Source organism: Notamacropus eugenii, chromosome 5, assembly GCF_028372415.1.
Source record: "Notamacropus eugenii isolate mMacEug1 chromosome 5, mMacEug1.pri_v2, whole genome shotgun sequence".
Taxonomy (NCBI): domain Eukaryota; kingdom Metazoa; phylum Chordata; class Mammalia; order Diprotodontia; family Macropodidae; genus Notamacropus; species Notamacropus eugenii.
The window spans coordinates 176,242,978-176,265,422 of NC_092876.1; positions in this window are offsets into that span (position 1 = coordinate 176,242,978).

Below are 22,445 nucleotides of genomic sequence, written 5' to 3' on the forward strand. Positions count from 1 at the left end.
AGGGATTTTTTTTTTGTATTTGTATCCTCAGCACCTATCAGAGTTCCCAGTACAAAGAAGACACTTAATAAATGGTTGTTGATTGATCAGAATTGAGATTAACATTTTAATGAATTTTAATTCCAGAAGACTGTTGATAAGATTTGTCTCCCTCCTCTCAAAAGAGAGACGTTGGTTAAGAGGTAAAGAATGAGGCTTATGCAGTCAAAGATGGTGTGTTGTTTTGTTTTGTTTAACTGGACCTATTTATAATATGAGATATTTAAGAGGAAGGAGTGGTTAATAAGTAAACAATAATGCATTAAAAAGTACTGGCAAACATTTTTTTTCTTTTTAAATTTTAATTGATTGACAATATTTATTAAGGGACTATTTACTATATGCCAAGCACTGTGCTAGGTACTTAGGCCTATAAGGAATGAAACAATTCCTACTTATAAAGAGCTCATATTCCATTAGATATACATGTATATGCATACATGAATATGTCTATATACACATGCATGCATGTATACATATATATATGGCCAATGATAAGAACTAGAGCCATGATTTCATCGATATAGGGATCTTCAGGTAAGGAAATCCCCTCTCTCCATTGAAGTCAGCACCTTTTAAGTGACAGTGTTAGAGAACTGTCTAAACCTGGAGCACTGAGTAGTTAAGGGATTTACTTGAAATCAAACAGCAATATGTGTCAGAATCAAGAAATTTTTTAAAAAGTTCTCCCGGCTTTGAATCTATTCTCAGACTTAAATATTAAAAATAATAATAGCAACAGATTAGAAATAAACAAAAAAAGGTGTCAAATGCAATTAATCAGTTATTAAGCATTCATTGAGAGGCAGATAGGTGGTACAGTAGAATAAATACTGGGCTTGAAGTCAGGAAGATGTGAGTTCATATTCCTTCTAAGAACTCATTAAACCTCAGTCAGCCAGTGTCCTAATCTATAAAATGGGAATAATAATAGCACCTGAATCCCAGGGTTGTAGTGAGAACAAAATCAGATAACATGTAAAAACACTTTGCAAACCACATAGCACTATTAAAGGGTTAGCTATTATTATTTCTTGTTAGCACGATTATCATTGCTATCATGGGTTTGGTTGTGAAGTCCAAAAGCCAGGGAGATGGTGGCAACACTAATGACTCCTCTACAAAATGGGGACCCCAGAAGAAGCTCACCAATGGGAAAAGGAGAAGGGCCCTACAAAGAGATATTTGAGGTGGAAGTTTCTTAGGTAGTCGAATGATTCAGGCAAGAAACTTCAGGTAATAAGCAAAATTCCCAGGAACAGAGTTGGAAGAAGAATGGGAATCCTTAAGGAAAATCATTGTGGCAGTCGTGTGTAGAGTGGACCAGGCTGGTAAGAGAAAAGGCAGAGACACAAATCAGCAGGCTATTGAAATAATCTAGGTGAGAAGTGATGAGGCATCTGTTGATAGACTAGAATCTTAGAGGTGGAAGCTTAGCTTTTCCCCAGTAATGATAGTGAGAATGTCCCAGAGCACTTGGCAGTGCATATATAAATTGATCACCATTATTGACTCTACTGTATGACTTTGGAATCCTCCCTCCCCCAGGTCTCACTTCACTATACTATAAAATGAAAGGGTTAGTCTAAGTCAGGGGTCCTTAACAATTCTTGCATGATGGATCCCTTTGGCACTCTAATAGCACCTGTGGACCCTTTCTTGGAATAATGCTTTTAAATAATTAAAAAGAACGCTAAATTCCATTTAGAGGTTAGAAAATAAAACTGTTATTTTTATCCCTATTCAAGTCCATAGACCTTTTGAGTCCATAGACTCCTTGGGTCTGTGGACCCAAAATTAATGACTCCCTGTTTGGTGACCTCCAAAGTCCCTTCTAACCCCATTCCCAGAACACAAAGGATACATGCACACATAGATCCAGGTAATATATGTATATGTATGCATACACAAACATATATGTGTTTGTATGTATATATGTTTGTCTTTATGTGTATTATACATATACACGTGTGTATATATGTAAGTATGTATGTGTATATACGTATGTATACATAAATGTAGGTATATGTACTTAATTGTAGCCTTCTTGGGGGAGGAGGGAGAAAGGGGCAAAACAAAGTAAAAAGTGCATAGTAGAGAACAAAAGAAAATATACAAGAAAGCAAAGATGGATAGCTCTGAACACAATGTGTAGTATTTATTATATAGGTTTTCCCTGATGGTAAGCATTGTTCTTCCTCATCAAAAAGGATGGGAGAAGATATCTGTTCACCAAGAAAGTAACCTTCTATAGTCTTATTTTTTTCCCTGTTTTGGGCATTTTCCCAACAGTTCCTTGACTTTTGGGTCCTTTGTGAAGAGTAGGGTATACTTTGGGGATCTGTAAGATCTCAGTTCCTCCAAGGTGGCACAATCAAGCCTGTACACTGGTCTCAGAGAAACAAGAAACTTTTGTGCCCAGAATCTGTGAGTAGTAGAGTTTCCTCTCCACAGCCACCTCACCTCCAGTGCTACCAAGCCCGCAGTGGGGCTGAGATTCAGATGAGCTGCTCAGTTCCCTGAGGGGCTTTAGTAGGAGGTAATATGAGATTAAGATCAGCTGTTCAGTTCCCCTAGAAGCTTTAGGTGGGGGCAGGGCCAGCACACAAGGCTAAATTCCCCCAGGGGCTTTACAATGAGGCCTTCAACAATGGATGTAAGCTGCTGCCTACCTTGAGAGCCCACTACCTCTGCTGCCATTGTAGGAGGCCAGAGCTATGGGGATACCCTTCTTAGCCAGCTGAAAAAACCTTCTCACTGACTTTTGGTGCCTGTGGGTTGAGGGATCTGCACTGCCACTGAAGATTCTGTCCATGACTCCTGCTCGGTCCTGCTCCTCCCAGATGCCTCACAGCCACGGCTGGACTGGGCTCCATTCTGGTGTGACAGACCTTTCCTGTTGGCCTTTCAGGTCACCCTGGGCTAGAAATTTCCTTCACTCCATTGTTCTGTGACTTCTGCTGCTCTAGAGTTTGTTGAGAGTCTTTCTTTACAGGTATTTTATGGGCTGTGGGGGAAGACTAGTGTATGTGCATCTTTCTACTCTGCCATCTTGGCTCTGCCCCATAGGCTTTCTTAAAATGGAAATTTATTGCTGTATATTTTGAATACTCTTACGTTGTACTATGCATGTGGCAATGTTTTTTTTTTCTTTTCCTATTTTGTATTTGTTATGTTTCTTTTTTCTTTTCTTATTGTATATTAAATTCTTATTATTTAAGTTTAAAATGAATTAATAAAAAAGCACACTCACAGACAAGACTTAGACATGAATTTTAGGGTTATCTGATTTTTCACTTTTGAGGGGATACTCCAGACAGTCACCTATGAGGTTGGGCCTAACTTCTTTAGTCTCTCATTCTAGGAATGCCCAGTTTTCTCAACAAAGTCCTAGGGAAGTGCTTCTTAAAAATCAAGGGAATTTTTGATCATTGCTTTCATTCCTTGACCCAGAACCAATTGCCCCTGTATGAGACCAAGGACTATAGCCCTAATGGGGCCTTTTAAGAATACAACCTAATTCTTTATCAAATATCTCCTGTATCTGAATATTGGGAAAAGGGAAGATGAGAATAATTAAGTTAAACAGTTATCAGTTTAAGATGACTCTAGGACTTCTCTGTTTGGGTGGTTATCTCAAACTCAGCATGGCCCAAATTTTCTCAACTCAGTTTTCCCAAATCTGTTTCCCTTCCCAGTTTTCCTATTTCTCACCAAGGCATCTTCACCATTCTCCCAGTCAATCAGGCTCAAAACATTGAAAATATCTAATTTGTCTTCCTTCTCCTTCATTCCAACAAAGTCAGTCAATACATCTTATTTTTTCCTTCAAAATGTCTACTTCTCCCTTAATTATAGGTCCTACTACCAGCCCAGTCCAATATTTCATACCATACACTAGGGCTGCCTCCTAAACTGGTTTCTCTTCCTTTAATTTGATTTTCCTGCTGCAAATTCCCACAGAACTAATATTCCTTGAATTAAATTTCACTATGTGATTATTTTGAACAAGGACATGACTTCCTATCTTTTACAGAATAAAATACAAATCTATCAATTTAGCATTCAAAGTTTCCTACATTTGGACCCTTCCTTTCCCTCCCAAATATTTTTTTTCCTGCTCTCTGACATGAACCCTCCACCTTAACACTTTTATCACCTGACACAGAGGATCTAATGATGTATGTGAAGGTTCTTTGGCTCTTATGATTCCTTCAGTAGTCATGTTATTTAATCAGTACAGGTACTTTTTCCATCAGCTAATGTCACAACCCTTCCAAGACCTTCTCTTCCTGTCCAATTCTTGTCCCTGTTCTTCCACTGATCCTCTGCTAAGGACCCACTCAATATACTGGAGGCCTTCATCCAAGTGTTTTCTATATTTTCACCAATCAACAAGCACTTATTAAGTGCCTGCTGGGTTCTTGGCACTAGGGGAAGTAAAAAAAAAATAAGGCAAAGGAATAGGAGACAGAGTGATATCTATGAGGAAGAGAGGACAAAACCAGTTTGGCTGGATATAGATTATGAAAGGAGAATTTGTAATAGGGCTAGAAAAGCAGAAGAATGTCAGTTATCATGGGCTTTAAATGTCAAACCAAGTAGGTAATAAAGGGAGACTCCAAAGCCTTAGTGCAGTTTAAGCTTCGATATGCTTAGGGGTCATTTTATATTTGATGCTAGATATAACTGAGATCCACTGGAATCCAAGGCCAAACTAAAAAAATAGGGAAGGGAACAATCAGTTCAATAATCAGTAAATGAGCATTTAGTAAGAGCAGGATTATGTGTTAAAGGGTGGAGCTCCAAAGAAAAGCAAAAACAACAGAAGAGTGATGTGGTCAGATAAACATCTTAAGAAAGTCACTTTAGTTTTTTCCATAGGATGAACTAGAGTAGAGAGGGACTTGAAACTATCTAGAATCAGACAGTAAAAGATGAATTGCAAGAATTCACTGACTGTTTCTTGAAAGAGATCCCAAATGAAAACTCCCAGGAATATTAAAGCCAAATTCCAGAACTCCAAGGTCAAGGAGAGAATACTGCAAGCAGCCAGAAAGAAAAAATTCAAGTATGGTGGAGCCATAGTCAGGATAACACAAGATTTAGCAGCTTCTATATTAAAGGAATGGAGAGGGCTTGGAATATGATATTCCAGAGAGCAAAGGAGCTAGGATTACAACCAAGAATCACCTACTGTAGCACCAATGCAATATTTACAGTGCTTACGGCAGCCATGAATATGCCGGCACAATTCTGAATCACAAAATACAGCAGACTTTTCACACAGAAGACAGAGCCAAAACATTTATTCAGACACCAGAAAGCCAAATCTATCATAGTAGCAAAGACATCTGTACACCATAAGAATGCAGAGAACAATACCATCCCCAAACCTTCCCCCTGCCAGGCTTCCCACAAACCAGCTCCACTAAACAAATCACAAGTAGGTTCCTTTAAACAAAATCACAAACAAGCTCTTTCACTCAAGCCAGCCAGCTGCCTGCCTGCCTGCATCCTTCCCAGCTCTGACTGCTCTCTGACTAACTGTCTCTTGGTTCTGCTCTAGCTCCACCCCTTCCTGTTCCATGAATTCAGCAAGCTCCTTGGTACTTCATGGGACTCAGACTTCTATGTGACCCAAGTAGGTCACATGGATCTATTAATGAATGGGAAAGATCTTCTCACCAAGAAGCAAAATTACACTAGCAACAAGCAAAAATACATTATCAATACACCTACCCAGCAAAACTGAGTGTAATACTTCAGGGAGAAAATAACTATTCAATGAAATAGAGGATTTTCAAGCATTCTTGATGAAAAGGCCAGAGTTGAATAGAAAATCTGACTTTTAAATACAAGAATCAAGAGAAGCATGAAAAGGTAAACAGGAAAGAGAAATCATAAGGGACTTACTAAAATTGAACTGTTTACATTCCTACATGGAAAGATCATATTTGTATCTCTTGAGACTTCTCTCAGTATTAGGATAGTTAAGGGGATTATATACATGTAGACAGAGGGCACAGGGTGAGTTGAATAGGAAGGGATGATATCTAAAAAAATAAAATTAAGGGGTGAGAAAGGAATATATTGGGAGGAGAAAGGGAAAAGTTGAATGGGACGAATTATCTCATAAAAAAGGCAAGAAAGCTTTTTCAATGGAGGGGAAAAGGGGGAAGGGAGGGCAGATTGGTGGTAGGAGTAATTAGAATGCTCAGCATTTTAGAGTGGGGGAGGGGAGATATGGGGAGAAAATTTGGAACTCAAAATTTTGTGGAAATGAATGTTGAAAACTAAAACTAAAAAAATAAATATAAAAACCTTTCTCACAATTAATGCAGTTAGAGTATATATAGACAGAGGGCACAGGTATGAGTTATATATGAAAGGATGATGTGTTAAAAATATATAAAATTAAGGGGTGAAAGGGGAATGTACTAAGAGAAAGAGAAAGGTAGAGCTAGAATGGAGTAAATTATCTCACATAAAAGAGACAAGAAAAAGTTTTTTCAATGGAGGGAAAGAGGGGGGAAGTAAGAGGGAGTGAGTGAATTCAACAATGTCACTAATGTGGAAATATGTTTTGCAGAATTTCACATGTATAATTCATATTATATTCCTCATTTTCTCAATGGATGAGGGAGACAGTGATAGGGAGGGAGAGAATTTGAAGTTCAAATTTTAAAATAAAGAATATTAAAATAAGAAAGTAAAATAAGAAAAAGGACAAATATAATTTATTTTCCAACTCAATACATTTTCACTTACTAGCCCCAAAGCCTGTAATTCTTCTCTTTCTCATCTCTGTATCCTGGCTGTTCCAGCTTCCTTTAAATCTCAACTAAAATCCTCCTTTCCCCACCCTTCTTAATGCTGATGCCTTGCCAATGAGATTTTCTCCAATGTATCTGAATATATCTTGTATGTATATAGTTGTTAGCAGTTTTTTCTCCTAGTATATTGTGAACTTCTCAAAGGCATGGACTAATTATGTCTTTGTGTGTGTGTGTGTGTGTGTGTGTGTGCGTGTGTGTATGTGTGTGTGTGTGTCCAGCATATAGTACAGAGCCTGATACATCCTAAATACTTCATAAATGTAAAAATGTTTGCTGACTTCTTGACTTGAACAAAGGACATTTTGTAGATGGGGAGAGAAGGTAATTGTTTTTGTTTGACTTCTTACTTAATCCAAGTTGGGCAGTTTTGCACTATTTTTTTTTCTATAGGTAAGCAGGCAGCTTTAACTGAAAAACCCATTGTTGTCCAAAAAGTCAGTGATAGCATAAAGAACAGTGGTCGAGTTCCATGCTGCTTAGAATCTTTTTAGTTCCACAGGAAAAGCAAAGGGAAAGAGAAAGAGAGAAAGAAAGAGAGAGAGAGAGAAAGAGAGAGAGAAAGGGAGGAAGGAAGGAAGGAAGGAAGGAAGGAAGGAAGGAAGGAAGGAAGGAAGGAAGGAAGGAAGGAAGGAAGGAAGGAAGGAAGGAAAGAAGGAAGGAAGAAGAAAGAAATGGAAGAAGGGAAGAAGAAAAAAAGAAAGATACCCCCAAAAGCCAATGATAGCCAGCATTAAAGCACCCATAATCAAAAGTACCTTTTAAAATCTCGTTGAAGTGTGAGTGAAGGATTCTTCAGACCATCATAGCTTTCAGAACATCTTCCCTTTGCACCAATAACTAGGCCTTTGGATGTTGTTGTTTTAATATCAAAAGCCTTGGCAGAATTATTTATATTTCAAAGTCTTTAATGCTTAATTTGGGCATAATTTTTTCTTTTAAAACTTTCAAATATGATTTTTTCAGTATATGAATCTTCATAGGCTGCTTATCTATAAAGTCTGTGAGTAGCTACAAAAGGGACAGGGACTGACAGATTCCAGGAGAAAATAAGTTCTTTTTGCTTCTATTGCTGAGGGGAGAGAATTGAGGGACTTCTTTAGGGCCTTGATTTAATGAGTTTGTGGGTTATAAATATCAATAGCATCCAAGGTGAAATTGTTCTCAACCTGCCAAATACATATGTATGTGTTTATTTACACACATATATGAGTGTACTTAAACAGATATGTATATACATGTATACACATACATATTGTAAAAGTTCTTTTTCAGGTTACAAACTTTCTCTCTAATAATAAAATAATAATGCTAGTCATAATACTAAACAATCTCAACTCTTTCTCATCCAACATAAAATCAATAAAAGTAATCTTTGCATCCTTATTACATGGTGGTCAAATAAATACTCATATACATTTAGGCCTAAAGACTCTCAGTGTCACTGTATTATCTAGATCCTCATTAGCCACTAGCAATTGGATACATAAGGTGAAAGTGAGGAGGAAAAAAATCAATCTTCCTCCTCTAATAAAGTTATAAGTCTCAGTCATGGTTATCTGGGTATGCTTCACATGAAACCTTTGTCCACTTCAGCCTTCAAAGGTATTGTTTAAATATTTGCTACTACCACTATACTCTGCATCAATCCATGCAGGATCTACACACACATACACACACACACACACACACACACACACACACACACACACACTAAATGAATGAAAAAAAATCAATTTTAAATTTGAGAAGGCAATGAGAACAAGTGAGCAAGTAGAATATTGTTGCCCAACAATACAGAGGCCCTTCCCGCAGCTTTCTCATTGAATTCAACTGCCTCTTCAAAGTGTTAGCTCTGGCTCTGGTTATTGCTGTCTACGACTGGCAACTGTTTACGTTTAAAACAGGCCTTTCCATTAGTGGTAGAGTGGGAAGTGGGTGGTGTTACTGATCAACTTTAGACAACATTCAGCCATTGCTTGGTGTCTAGATCCAGAGCATGGTGACTATAGCCAAGTTAAAAAAAGGGTCAAGTTGAGGGTTGGTTTAATGTGCTGGATGTTATCATCATATATTTTTAATCATACAGTTATTCAATCATTTTTCTTAAGACATGTCTTTCATTTAAGTTATCATTGGAAATAATGGCATTGCCTATTTGTACCTACCTTGTGTCTTTACTTTGACCTTTAGAGAACTTGCAACTTGGCTGTTTCAGAAACTGTGGTGTTCTAAAATATACAAAGATGAAATAAAGATAAAAATATTTGTGTTTAAAAATGTGTATGTGAGTGTTTGCTTGTATATCAGGGAATAACTTATATTAAAAACACTACATGATTTCCCAAATGTCCACTATATTCTTTCTTTTCAATTACAGTTCATATTACATCTTTAGTATATGTCTCAAATTACTGTATTAATGCATTGGATCAATGGCTTGACCATCCAACAGCAAATCATACCCTGGATAATAGATTTTTTCCATCCATTGCGTGTGTGTATGTGTGCATGTGTGTGTGTGTGTGTAGATCCTCCATGGGGCTATAAGTACAGAACATGGTGGTAGTAGCAAATATTTATGCAAAACCTTTGAAAGCTGAAGTGGACAAAAGTTCCACATGAAGAAAAACTGAACATGGGTCAGTGAATCCAGGCAGATAGATGAGCATGGTTCTGAAGGGATAGACAATGACGTCTGCTGCCCTTGGTCAATCAAACAGAATTCTTTCTATCTCTTATCTCTTCCCCACCCTCTCTCTTACATACACACACTATGAAATATGCTCATTTGTATGTATATATGTATGTATGGAGATAGAGTTAGGCTAATTTCTTTCTAGTTAGTTTTCGTTAAGGAAGTACTGTAATTGATGATGATGATTGTTTTTATTATATTATTGTTATAATAACATACTTTTGAATGTTTCTAGAATTTCTATACCTCATTTGGAAGTTCCCTCATTCTTGGCTTCCTGGAATGACTTAACCTTGTATTTAAATGGCTCTGTAAGAATCACCACCAAAACAGGCCCATTCTGTTCCCTCTTATTTCCATTTTTTGGATTTACTCTTCCTTATTACTTCATACATACCTATTACTTTTGACTTGATAGTAGAAGTGGACACATACATTTATAGTCATCTGCTAGGAAAAGAATGTCACTGAACTGGAGGGAATATTGGCTATGAGCGCTACAGGCCAAACGTCATCTCTACCACTCTTCTTCTGACTATTTGCTATGGTCAGATCTGAGCTTGAGAAAACACCGTTAAAATGTGAGCCATTTGGTGTCAAGCTTTCTACTTTGCATTTTAATTTCCTGGTATCATAAGACTAGTATGACTTGGAATTTGAAAAGCCCATAGGCAACTGAATCTGGAAATCATTGAAAGGAAATGAATTTTGTTCTCTGAGGTAACACGTTAAGAAACTAATTTTCCCCACTAATTCTACTTCTGAGTGGTTACAGAAACTTCCTTCTGACAGGACCCTGGTTATTGTGACATGTTTATAAAGGCCTTGGATCAGAGCAGCACCTAGATGGCAGCAGAGTTCTGTCTAGGCCTCTACCAATCTGCCTGTGATTGCTTAAAAAAAATTAGTAATTGGTTGGTGAGAAAAACAATTTTATTCATACATGTTCTGTTGGCATTTTTTCATACCTTCCAAGGTTTGTTTTTGGTCCAAAGTTGAATCTTACTGACTAGAAATGAACCTTTTGTTTGACTGCTACTGCATCAGAAACATAATTCTAGTCCAATGCAAGGAAGTAACTTCAGTTCTTGGCCAAGGCTTTTGGGACATGGCTAGAAGAATCTCAGTACTTTCTTTTTGCTTGGTATTACTTCTCCTATGTATTCTGGCCTTGCATTATAGTTACTTGTGCATATTTCTTATCTCCTCTGATTGACCATAGGATCCAAGATTTTGAGGTGCTTAGAATCTTAGAAATCTTCTAATTCATTTTTTTCATTTTAGAGATTTAATTCAATTCCATTCAACAAGCGCTTATTCAGCACTTACTATGTACAAAGGCCCTGGGTGAAGTGCTAATAATACAAGAGGAAAAAAAGCAAAAACAAAACAAAACAAAACATGTTCCTCACCATAAGAAGCTTACATTCTAATGAGGGACTTAATATGTAAAATTATTTTTAAAATATAATTAAATTTGAGAGAAGGGAGCCTTAAAAACTAGGGAGCAGAAAAAATAACAACTTCCTGAGCAAGTCACACCTAAGTTGAGCCTAGATGAGAACTAGGAATTTTAAGAGGCAGAACTAAAAATAGAGGACATCTCAGGTATGTGAGACAGCCTGTGCAAAGGAACAAAAAAGTGACACTGACTGTCAAGTTCTGAGAACAATGAAGAGGTTGGTTTAACTGGACCAAAGTTTGTAAAATATGTGTGGAAAGGTGAGCTAGAGTCAAAGTTTAAATGAGGCATTTAATACGAAAGCATTCATATGTATTCATTACCAGAGAAGCTTTAAATACCTTAACAGTACTTAAACTTAAGAGCTTATATTTTATCCTACAAGTATTTAAGGACCAGAAATTTGCTCAAAGTCCCATAGGTAGTGAGAGAGTCTTAGATCTGAAATTACATCTTCTGTCTTCATTTCCATCATTCATTGCTTTACCTCATTCACTGTCTTCCTAGAGGATACAATCTATGTCTTATTAATTTTTGCATTTTGTTGGCAGGTCATTGTTTTAATGTATGTCTAACATACAGGACTATGGCATACAGCATATTTCTTTTAATCAGTCTTTGTGAAAAAAAAATACGTGTGCATGTAGATTTTAATGTGGTCAGGCCAGAGTGGGTACAACAATTGTTTAGGTTTTCTTGAAAAGGCATATAACAAAATTTTGTGAAAAGGTGGACCCCAAAATATTCCCAGACTCCCAAATTGTAGCAACCCAGATCTGTCATGTTCTCCATTGTCACACAGTATAAACAAACCTAGATTGAGGGTCAGGAGGTATGAGTTCTATTTTCAATCTCATTTAGAACAGCTAGGTGTGTGATGTTGAGCGTATAAAGTCCTCAGCTTCCTTATCTGTGACATAAGGTAGTAAAATTAGGTATTCTTTAAAGTCTCTAATAGGGCTAACATCATTCCATATACTTGCTGGAACACCTCTCTCAATGTCAGTTATAATAAACCTTACTAAATTTTGTACATGCTGATAATAATTTTACCATTGCTTCAACTGCTACTGCTATTGATACTTATCTAAGAAACAAGAATCTATTTAGTTAGGTTTATTTATTTTCACATTTTTCCCTTCACTTCATCATTAGGCCCTGTAACTTATCCACAGCATTTCAAAAATTTCTGTATTTGTTGTAACCAATGGTTCCATGTATGGATGGTATGGTGATGGCTGATGGAGCATTTGTGTTTTTTTGGTGTTAATTATTACTTTCCAGAGCTGTATACATTGACAATGAGGTTGATGCACATATTGCCAGAGCTAGCTCAGTGTTTGGGAGGCTCCAAAGAAAGGTTGGGGAGAGAAGAGGTATTAGACTGACTACCAAACTGAAGGTCTACAGAGCCATTGTGCTGACCTCATTGTTATACGCTTGTGAAACATGGACAGTCTACCAGCGCCATGCCAGGAAACTGAATTGTTTACATTTGACCTGTCTTAGGAAGATTCTGAGGATCACCTGGCAGGATAAGGTACCAGACGCTGAAGTCCTTGCTCCAGCTGAACTGCCAAGTATTCAAACTATGCTTCAGAGAGCGCAGCTCTGATGGGCTGGTCATGTTTGAATGTAAAATGTATGTTCGCCAAAAAGACTATTTTATGGAGAACTTGCATGGGGCAGGTGATCGCATGGTGGCCAGAAGAAACAATACAAGGATACTCTCGAGGTCTCTCTCATGAACTTTAGATTTGATTGTGCAACATGGGATACACTGACACAGGACGTCTCAGCATGGTGTGCCCACATAAGAAAAGGTGCTGTACTCTTTGAGCAAAGCAGAATTGAGACAGCACAAAGTAAATGTAGGATGTACATATTTGGGATATCCACCCCAAATATTCAAATGGACTGACTATCTGTGCCCAACCTGTGGTAGAGCATTCTGAGCTCATATTGGTCTGATCAGCCATAGTCAGACACACTGAAATTTCACTTTACAATGGTGATGTCATTTTGGTCCTTTTTGAAGACAAAGGACAACAACCAACCAACCAACCAGCAAAGAACTTGGCCTGAAGGGACTCCCACTGCATCCTGGGTCATCTCCAGTCATCCTGAGGAATATCAGGTCATTGGATTCAAATGGCTCTGGAGAAGTGAGGTTGGTGACCTGCACAGTCCTCCCTCACTCAAAACAGTCAAGTGCAAGTCATGCATCATTTCTCTGATGGCATGGTCTCCTTCGTCAATGAAAGACAAACAAAAGGCCCTGTAACAACTCTCATAGTCCTCAGTTTCTTTATTTGTGACATAAGGCAGTAAAATTAGGCATTCTCTATTAGAATTAAAATTAAGTAATCTCTGTATTTTCCTTCTATATAATGTGGAGGTTATGAGCATTTGCTAGAGTGGTATCTATTAAAAAGAGATTTTTTTTCTTTTTATATTCATAAAATATAGAAGAATGTAGAACTCAATATATCCTTGGAAAGAAAGAAATTATATTATCACAGGTAAAACTATTCTCCACAATTTTTCAGAAATAATATTAACACAAAAATTTTAGAAAACTTTTTTAATAGATATCACCACATTAAATATTCATAGCCTCCAAATTATGTAGAAGGAAAAGCTTTCAAAATATAGAATAGTGGAAGAAATCAAAACCTTATAACTTTCTAATAAGCTACAGAAAGAATATAAACCACAATGACCATGAGAGTTGTTAGAGAGTCAAATAAGGAAGAGAGGGAAGAGATGTCAGGGAAAATAGGGATCCTAGGAGAGAAGTTGGAAAATCTTAGCAATCCATTAGACACCCTGAAAAAAAATGCAGTAAACAACTCTAAAATTAAATGGCACAATAAATAACAGTAAATTCAAAATACAGAATAAGTGAAATGTAGGTCAAAGAAAAGTTCAAATTATTTTTAAAAAGAAACATAGAAATAAAGATAAGCAAACAGGGAACTGGATTATAATCGAAAAGGAAAGAGAAGGGTTTAAGAGGGAGGATAGAGTCAGGGACAAGATAGTCTAATACAATTATTAATTAAAGAGAAGAAATTTATCAACAGGAATTGGTAGAGGGAAAGACAAGCTTATTGATCATAACTATTATCATGAATGGGACAAATTTACTCATTAAGTGAAGGGAAGTAAGAGAACAAATTGGAAAGAAAACTCAAAATTTGTTTTTTATAGGAATCATGCTTAAACCATAACTGAATCCCTCACTTTCTTCAAGATAGAATTCAAACACCACTTTCTACACAAAAATCTTTCCTAATTCCTCCAATTGCTATCTGCTGTGTGACCCTAGGCAAGTCATTTCCCCCTGTTTGCCTCAGTTTCCTCATCTGTAAAATGAGCTAGAGAAGGAAATTGAAACAATATAAATATTAAACATGTACTTACCAAATGGAATAGATCTTATATACTTAAAAGAAAAACTAATTGAATTACATGAAGATTAAAACTGTATGTTAGCAACTGTTTCAAACCTTAATGCACCTCAGATTTAAAGAAACATAACATAAAAGATTAACAGAAAAACAGAAGTTAACATATATAAGGAAGCAAGAGGTAGAAAGTGTTAAGTTGTATGGCTTGAAGAAGGCTAAGGTATGGCATGATGTGCCTTGAACCAAGAAGATTAAGATGTTTCATGGTAGGAATCTGAGTTCAAATGGTATACGAAGAAGGAGGAGGCTAGAATCCCAGAATGTCCAGGTAGTAAATCTAAAAGAGTTTTTGTAAAATTATAAAAATAAGAAAATACTAATGGAACAACTGAAAATTCTTTACATGTGGCTAAAGCAATCCTTAAAGAAAACATATAACTTGAATGATTTATCAAAATAAAGAGAAAAATAAATAATCATAACATAACTAAAAAAAAAGACTGAATACATCAATAAAATATTAAATCCCAAGCCAGCACAAAAGCAGACATCCTAAAAATCAAAGAAGACATGAACAATTTTTTAAATGAGAATTGTAGTTATAAATGTAAAAAAAAAATTTGTGGATTTTTTAAAAGATTAATAAACTAGAAAAAATATTCAGTTTGATTGATGGTGGGGAGAGGAACAAATTATTGTATTCAATAAGAAGAAGAAATAATTCACAGTAAATTAATCAGAAATAAAAAAAACTAAAAACCCTTACACCCAATAGTATGCTAACAATACTGACATTTCTCTGCCATCAAAGAAATGGACAGTTAGAAAAATACAAATGGTCCAATGAGCAGAACAGGAAATAGAGAATGTAAAAAATCTGATCCTGGAAAGACAAATTCAGCACTTAGAAAAACAAAACACAATCTTTCTAAACAGTTGTTTTGTTTGTGTGAGGTTTTTTTGGGGGGAAGGGAGTTTTGAATAAAGTAGGATAGACAGATTTTTAAATGAATTCTAGCAAACATTTAAAGAACAATTAACTCTTATTTTTAAAGTAGTAGAATGGTCTAGCAAATAGGATTAAGACCTGGTGGCCCCTCATAGAATACTTGTAAGACCATGAAAAGTCAACTACTAAAAATCCCAGACAACTCTCTAAGACTATAACTTATGAATAAATTGCTTCAATGCTGAAAGTAGTTTCCATCTAGCATTTCCATACCCCAGCGAAACTAAAGGTTCAAGTGGAACAAATAAAAAGCAGCCATTAAAGGACTGTGTTCAGAGGAATAAAATGCTCATTTCTGTCTATGAAAAAGAGTAGTCTGATGTACAAATGTGAAGAATGGACTGGAGAAAAGCATAAATGAAGTAGGAGAGAAAATTTAAGATGACAGCATCAACTAAAAGAGAAAACAGTAGTTGGCTGAGAAAGATACCATACAGGTAGAATCAACTGAATCGGTAACTCATTATGTGTGAAAGATGAGGGAGAAAGAGCAGTAAAAAATAACAATGAAGTTTCCAGCCAGCATGGCTCTGTGAGTAATGGTGCCTTTGAAAGACATAATCAAGTGAAAAAAAGGATGAGATGTTTTGGGAAGAAAGAGAATAATTCCTTTCATAAAAATGCTGAGCTTGAAATACTATTATTTTATATTGTGCCGAAAGTGCTAGCTATAGCAGTAAGACAAGAAAAAGAAATTAAGAAACATAGCACAGGAGAAGATGAGGCAAATTATCTGTAATTGCAGATGATAGACTGGTTTACTTAAGGACCTCTAGGGATTTTTTTCCTGAACTCGTGATTTTATCAATGTGGGGAGCTCCCATTTAATCTTTGGGAATAACCTGGGAAATGGAGAGAATAAGTGATTTGGTTACACAGATGAGTCAGATGCAGGACCCAAGCCCAGGTTTTACTGACTCTGAAGCCAGGTACATCAGAACACCCTGATTCTCTGAGTTAATTAATAGTTTCTTTAAAATAGCAGAATAAAAAATGATATCAGAGAAATCATAAGACTTTCTGTAACATTATCTTAAAGTCGCAGGAGAAAGGTATAGAGAGAGAAATTCTTTTCAAAGTAATCAAAATATACATTAAATTATAATGTGTATAAACCTATTAGGATATATTAAGGATTTACATAAAGTCAACTATGAAAAACCCAAAAGAAAAAAAGAACATTTTATCCACCTCTGGGAAAGGCATTTGTTATTTGTGGTTGGTTTGTGCCAATATAATAAAAAAATTGATAACACCTAAATTCATCTACAGATGAAGTGCTATACCAAGAGTAGGGAACCTGTGGCCTCATGTATGCCTCTAGGTTCTCAAATGTGGCCCTTTGAATTCAAACTTCACAGAACAAATCCCTTTAATAAAAGGATTTGTTCTGTAAAACTTGAACTCAGTCAACAGGTCACATTCAAGGACCTAGAAGGCCACATGTGGCCTCAAGACCACATATTTCCCACCCCTGTGCTATACCAATCAAAATAATGAGGAATTACATTATTGAAATAGGAAAAACCATAAAATTCATTTGGAGAGGAGGGAAGAACAGTCATTAATTTTAAGAGAAATAATGGGAAGATGGTCTCTAGTATTACCAGATTTCAAAGTATATAGGAAAACAATAATCATCAAAAAATAGTTGGTGCTATATTTTTAAATGGACAAATAGATTGATGATGCAGATTAGGTTAGTAGGACTCAGAAGCAGCTTGAAGATGTTAACTCAATATTCCATTAAACTAAGAATTCATGCTATTGGGATTACCTACTATTGAACACAATTACTGGTAAAATTGAAAGAATTCTGCAGAAAATGGTTAGATCAGCATTTGACAACCTATATAAGAATACACTCCAAATGGAGAAGCAATCTAAATATAAAAAGTCAGATTATTAAATTTAGAAAAAAAGAGGGAAAAAGGAGCCATCTTTCAGATCTATCATTAGGGCTAGAATTATTTGACAAGAAAGAAGTAGAAGTTATAATAAAAAGATCAAGTAGATTATTTATATTACATTAAATTAAAGGGCTAGTTTTCATGAACAAAACCAACGTGGCTAAAATAAGAAGAAAAGAAATGAGGAGAAATATATGCACCAAATCTTTCAGTTAAAATCAAGATGTAAAACAGATAAAGATAGGGAATTGACATGTAAAATGATGAGAATGCAGAATCATGAGAAAGAATGGTTCAGCAGCCAGGTCCTAGCCAGGGGTGGGGAACCTATGGCTTTGAGGCTACATGTGGCCTTCTAGGTCATTGGGCAAGGCCCTTTGACTGAGGCCAAGTTTTACAGAACAGATCTTTTTATTAAGGGGATTTGCTCTGTGAAGTTTCCATTCAGTCAAAAGGCTACACTTGAGGACCTTGAGGGCCACATGTGACCCCAAGACCTCGGGTTCTCCACCCATTTAGGCTATTGTTTCATCTTCTGCCCATGCAGCCATATGAATTAAGTTCCAGAGGTTGTTTTTAAAAATGCTTCAATACTATTCTTCCTGTAGCAACACTCTGTAACCACTTCCTTCACCCCAAAAGAGTTACTGATAAAGGAGGAGGGGTGGTTCCCACTTCCAGACCTCAAGTGTGGTTATATCTGATGCCAAATGCTTCTACATAGTCAGATTTTAAAGTCAAATGAGCCAGTTTACTGATTCCTGAAACATAAACAGATTATAAAATTATGATAATATATAAATATATAATAAAATAATATATGATTGTATGATAATATGATATTTATTAAAGATAAGGGCAAAAATGTAAACAAAATGAAATTCCTGTAGGAAAAACTCTTAATAAACATGGTCTTACATTCCCTTCCCTCCCCTCCCCACCCAGGATAAGACCAGTTCAAACCAATCACAACAGTTCAAATTAGTTCAGTCTAGTTTAGACCAGTTCAGACTGATTCATACAGTTTAACCTGGTTAAAAATCCAGCTCAAATCAGTTTTAACCAAGTAAAACCAGTAAAACCAATTCAAATCAGTTAAAACCAGTTTAGATAGGTTCAAAATAGGTAAATCAATTCAGAGTAATTGAAACCAGATAAAATCTGTTCAGACCTTTCAACCCGATTTAAACCCATTTTAAACTTGATTGAATTGATCTAAACCAGTTTTAACTGGCTTAAACTGGATTAAATGGATTTTAACTGATTTGATGTCTGGACTAGTTTTAAATAGTTTAAACCAATTTGAACTGGTTTGAACCAGTTTTAAATGCTGGACTAAAGTTCTTTGAACCAGTCTGATCTGCTTAAATACCCCCTTTTCATCCCTATCCCCTTTTAACCTTTTTCTCTGAGAACTAATCAATTTACCACTACTATTCTCTCTGGAAAGAGAGTGTCAATGGATAGCTCTATTGTTATACTTAGAATTTTTGTGCTTTGTGACATCCCAGTCCATAACTCCTTGCTCAGATATCTTACACTAAATGCCTGATATCCTGCAATAGAATATGTTTCCTGAGAACAAGGACTATCTGGACTATCTTTTCTTTTGTATTTGTATGTCTAATTTTGAGCATTGTGCTTAGCACATAGGAGATGTTTAATAAATTGTTTTCATCTGTATACCCACCCACCCATCCATCCATCCATCCATCCATCCATTCATTCATTCATTACTTGAGGATTCAAATTGAATGTTGATCCAATTTCAAAAAAATCAGAGCTAATCTAATCAACCCTTTTAGGTTAAGTTCTGTAATTCTCATTACTTTTTTTTTTCAAATTATTCAAGGGTCATAAAAGCTCCACCTACTATATTCATATATTAACTGGAAAGAAATCTGGCTTATTTTGCAAAATGTCTTACACATCTGTAGCCAAGCCTCTCATGCTTCTCCCCTCAGATTTTTTGAGCTTCATTTATACCTCTTATTTTCTCTCCCTTCTTATTGATATTGCACAAATTAAAGAAGAAATGCATAAGTGAAAAAAAAAGTGGAGATTTAAAGAGGGAATCAAATCTTTCATAATAGCTAGGAGGGAATTTTCCTCATGAAAATATAGCTAAGTCCATGATAAATGGCTGTGATACTTTTCAGGTGAAGTGTTGGGGGGAAAGAAACCAAAGTCAGAATGGTTAAAAGTTCTTTAGATTGTATATTTAACATTTGTTGAGATGGAGAAGAAACAGAAGTTGCTATGTTCAAAAGATTAAGCAACAGCTTTCTCTCTCCACTAGGGGACCCCTCTCATCTATATACATGAAACTTGGTTCAGTCACTTTTTTTCACATTCTTCCATTTTTAACATTCCCACCCACCTGGATTCTCACTAAAAACGTAACTTATTTAATTTATGGGGCTACTAAATGAGCATTTTATATTTCACTTCAGCTTTGCACTGTCCAAACAATTACTTCCTAGTTCCGTATGTTCTGGCCAACCCAACCAACAACAGATGAAACTCCCTATGGTGTCAGTCAAATATAATGAAGTAACCCAGAACTTGTGATCTCATGAACAAAGTTTTCTTCAAGACTGAATGCTTCCATCTCAGGATCACTATTTGGTCACCTATGCTCAGGGAAGAGAGAACAAAACGAAAAAAGTAGTCAGGAGTCTCCAGCTTGCCTAAATCAACACATGGAACTGTGGTGTGCTCACAGTTCACTATTTCTCCTTAGCTGGGAAGAAAAGACTGCTGCTCTTCACTCCCCTCCTTCTCCCCTCAGTCCTCACCTGCCCTCTGAGGAGACCTGGGGCAAATGAAATATAAGTGACATGCTCAAGAGATAAAAATGAAAAGATTGTTCTGAAAGCTATTTCTCCTTAGCCCCCATCCTACAACCATTATCAGGCTAAGAGATGGAGATAGACCGGACATCTCTGCTATTACTCCACAGGATGTTTTCCCTGCTATATCTAGTAACCAATATCTCTTTATATAAATGTAAATGCACATAAACAGATATGTATACATAAAATTGATATGGTATTCATTCAAAGTATATTTATTAAACATCTGCTATATGCAAAGTGTGTGCTTTATAAGCCAAAATATTTCGATACTATTATAGGCCTTTGATGCAGTCAATGAGAACACGCTCCACCTGTGTCTTCTCATCCTGTGTGACTCTTGCCCATATCCTGTAAATCTTCCATATGGGGTGTGTGTGTGTGTGTGTTTGTGTGTGTTCATCCTTCATTGCCGAAAATGATCATGCCATCAGAGAAATGATGACATGACTTGCACTTGACTTTGTTTTGAGTGAGGGAGGGCTGTGCAGGTCACCAGCTTCACTTTCTCCTCCTGAACCATTTGGGTCCAGTGACCAGAAATTCATCAGGATGACTGGAGATGACCCAGGGTGAGGCAATTGGGGTTAAGTGACTTGCCCAAGGTCACACAGCTAGTGAGTGTCAAGTGTCTGAGGTGAGATTTGAACTCAGGTCCTCCTGGCTCCTGCACTGGTGCTCTATCCACTGTACCACCAGGTTGCCCCATAGGGTGGACCAACATTCTAAGGGCCTTCCTTTAGATCTTTAAAATGTTGCATGAGGACCAGTAGAGATCATTCTCACCACATAACTACTTCACTTTCTTTATTAGTTATATGTCTCTTTGATGTGATCTTTAATGCTGTTTCAGATGAACAATTTTTAATTAAAAATGTATTGTAGCATATTTGACCTCTCCATATGCTCTCCATTGTCCTTTGGGTAACCCACAATTTTAATTCTTTTAGAAATCATTTCTGGTCACATAGCATCACTAAAAGAATATTGCTGTTTAAAAGGAGGGTGTTCGTTTTAGGGAGAAGCTATTGGCCAATAACTTGCTACAAGGCCCAAAATGTTGCAAAGCCTTCTAAGTGAGATCTATCATCAAATAAGCCTCAATATACCCACAGGAAAAAAAGTATGAATTAAGAACACTTATTGAATAGGTTATGATATCCATTTGAATGTACAGTTCATAGACTTTGTCCATGTGTATGAGTAAATACGTACCTATGAATGGATCTATATCTACATCTATATATGCGAGGGGGGTAGATCATTTCATTTAGAAGTTAAACTAATGTAAATTAATTGCTACAACAAGACTAAAAGAGAACAGGAAGAATCTAATTCTACAGGCATTTGACTTATTTGCCAAATAAAGAGAGATAGTTGCCAAAGGCAAAATAATAGGCTAGAATATCAACTGATCTGTAAAATTTTATGAAGAAGGAAAGCAGTCAATATATGAAATGACTGAAGAGAAAAGCAGCAAATATTGGAAGGGATGTGGAAAAATCTGGACACTAATTCATTGTTGGCGGAATGGAGAACTAATCCAACCATTTTGGAGAGCATCTGGAATTATGCCCAAAGAGTTGTTAAACTGTCTATACTCTTTGACCCAGCAATACCACTACAAGGTCTGCTTTCAAAGATGATTGGGGAAAAAGGAAAAGTTGTTACATGTCCAAAAATAATCTATAGCAATGCTATTTGTGGTGGCAAAGAACTGGAAACTGCAGCAATACCTATCATTTGGGGAGTGGCCAAACAAGTTGTGGTATATGATTGTGATGGAATACTCTAAGAAATGATGAGCTCAATGCTCTTAGAAAAACATGGATAGACTTGCATGAAACAATAAAGAGCAAAAGGAGCAGCATCAAGAGAACACTGTATACAGTAAGAACAACTTTGAGGGACTAAGTCATTTTGACAATTACAAATTCCCAGATGAGCTAAAAAATACATTTGAAGGAAGAGGTTATCTATATCCAGAAAAAGAACTGATAAGTAGATGTAGAGAATGATTTTACAGATAGATAGATGATAGATAGACATATTTGTGTCTAATGGCAGCCATCTCTAGGGTGGAGGAGGGATAATATCTTATCTAGCCATAATATAATATTGCACATAATAAGCAATAGATAGATCTCATATGTTATTAATAAATTATTATAATTTTTTAAAAGAAGAAAGAAACGTAAGAAGGTAGGGAGAGTTTGACAAAAT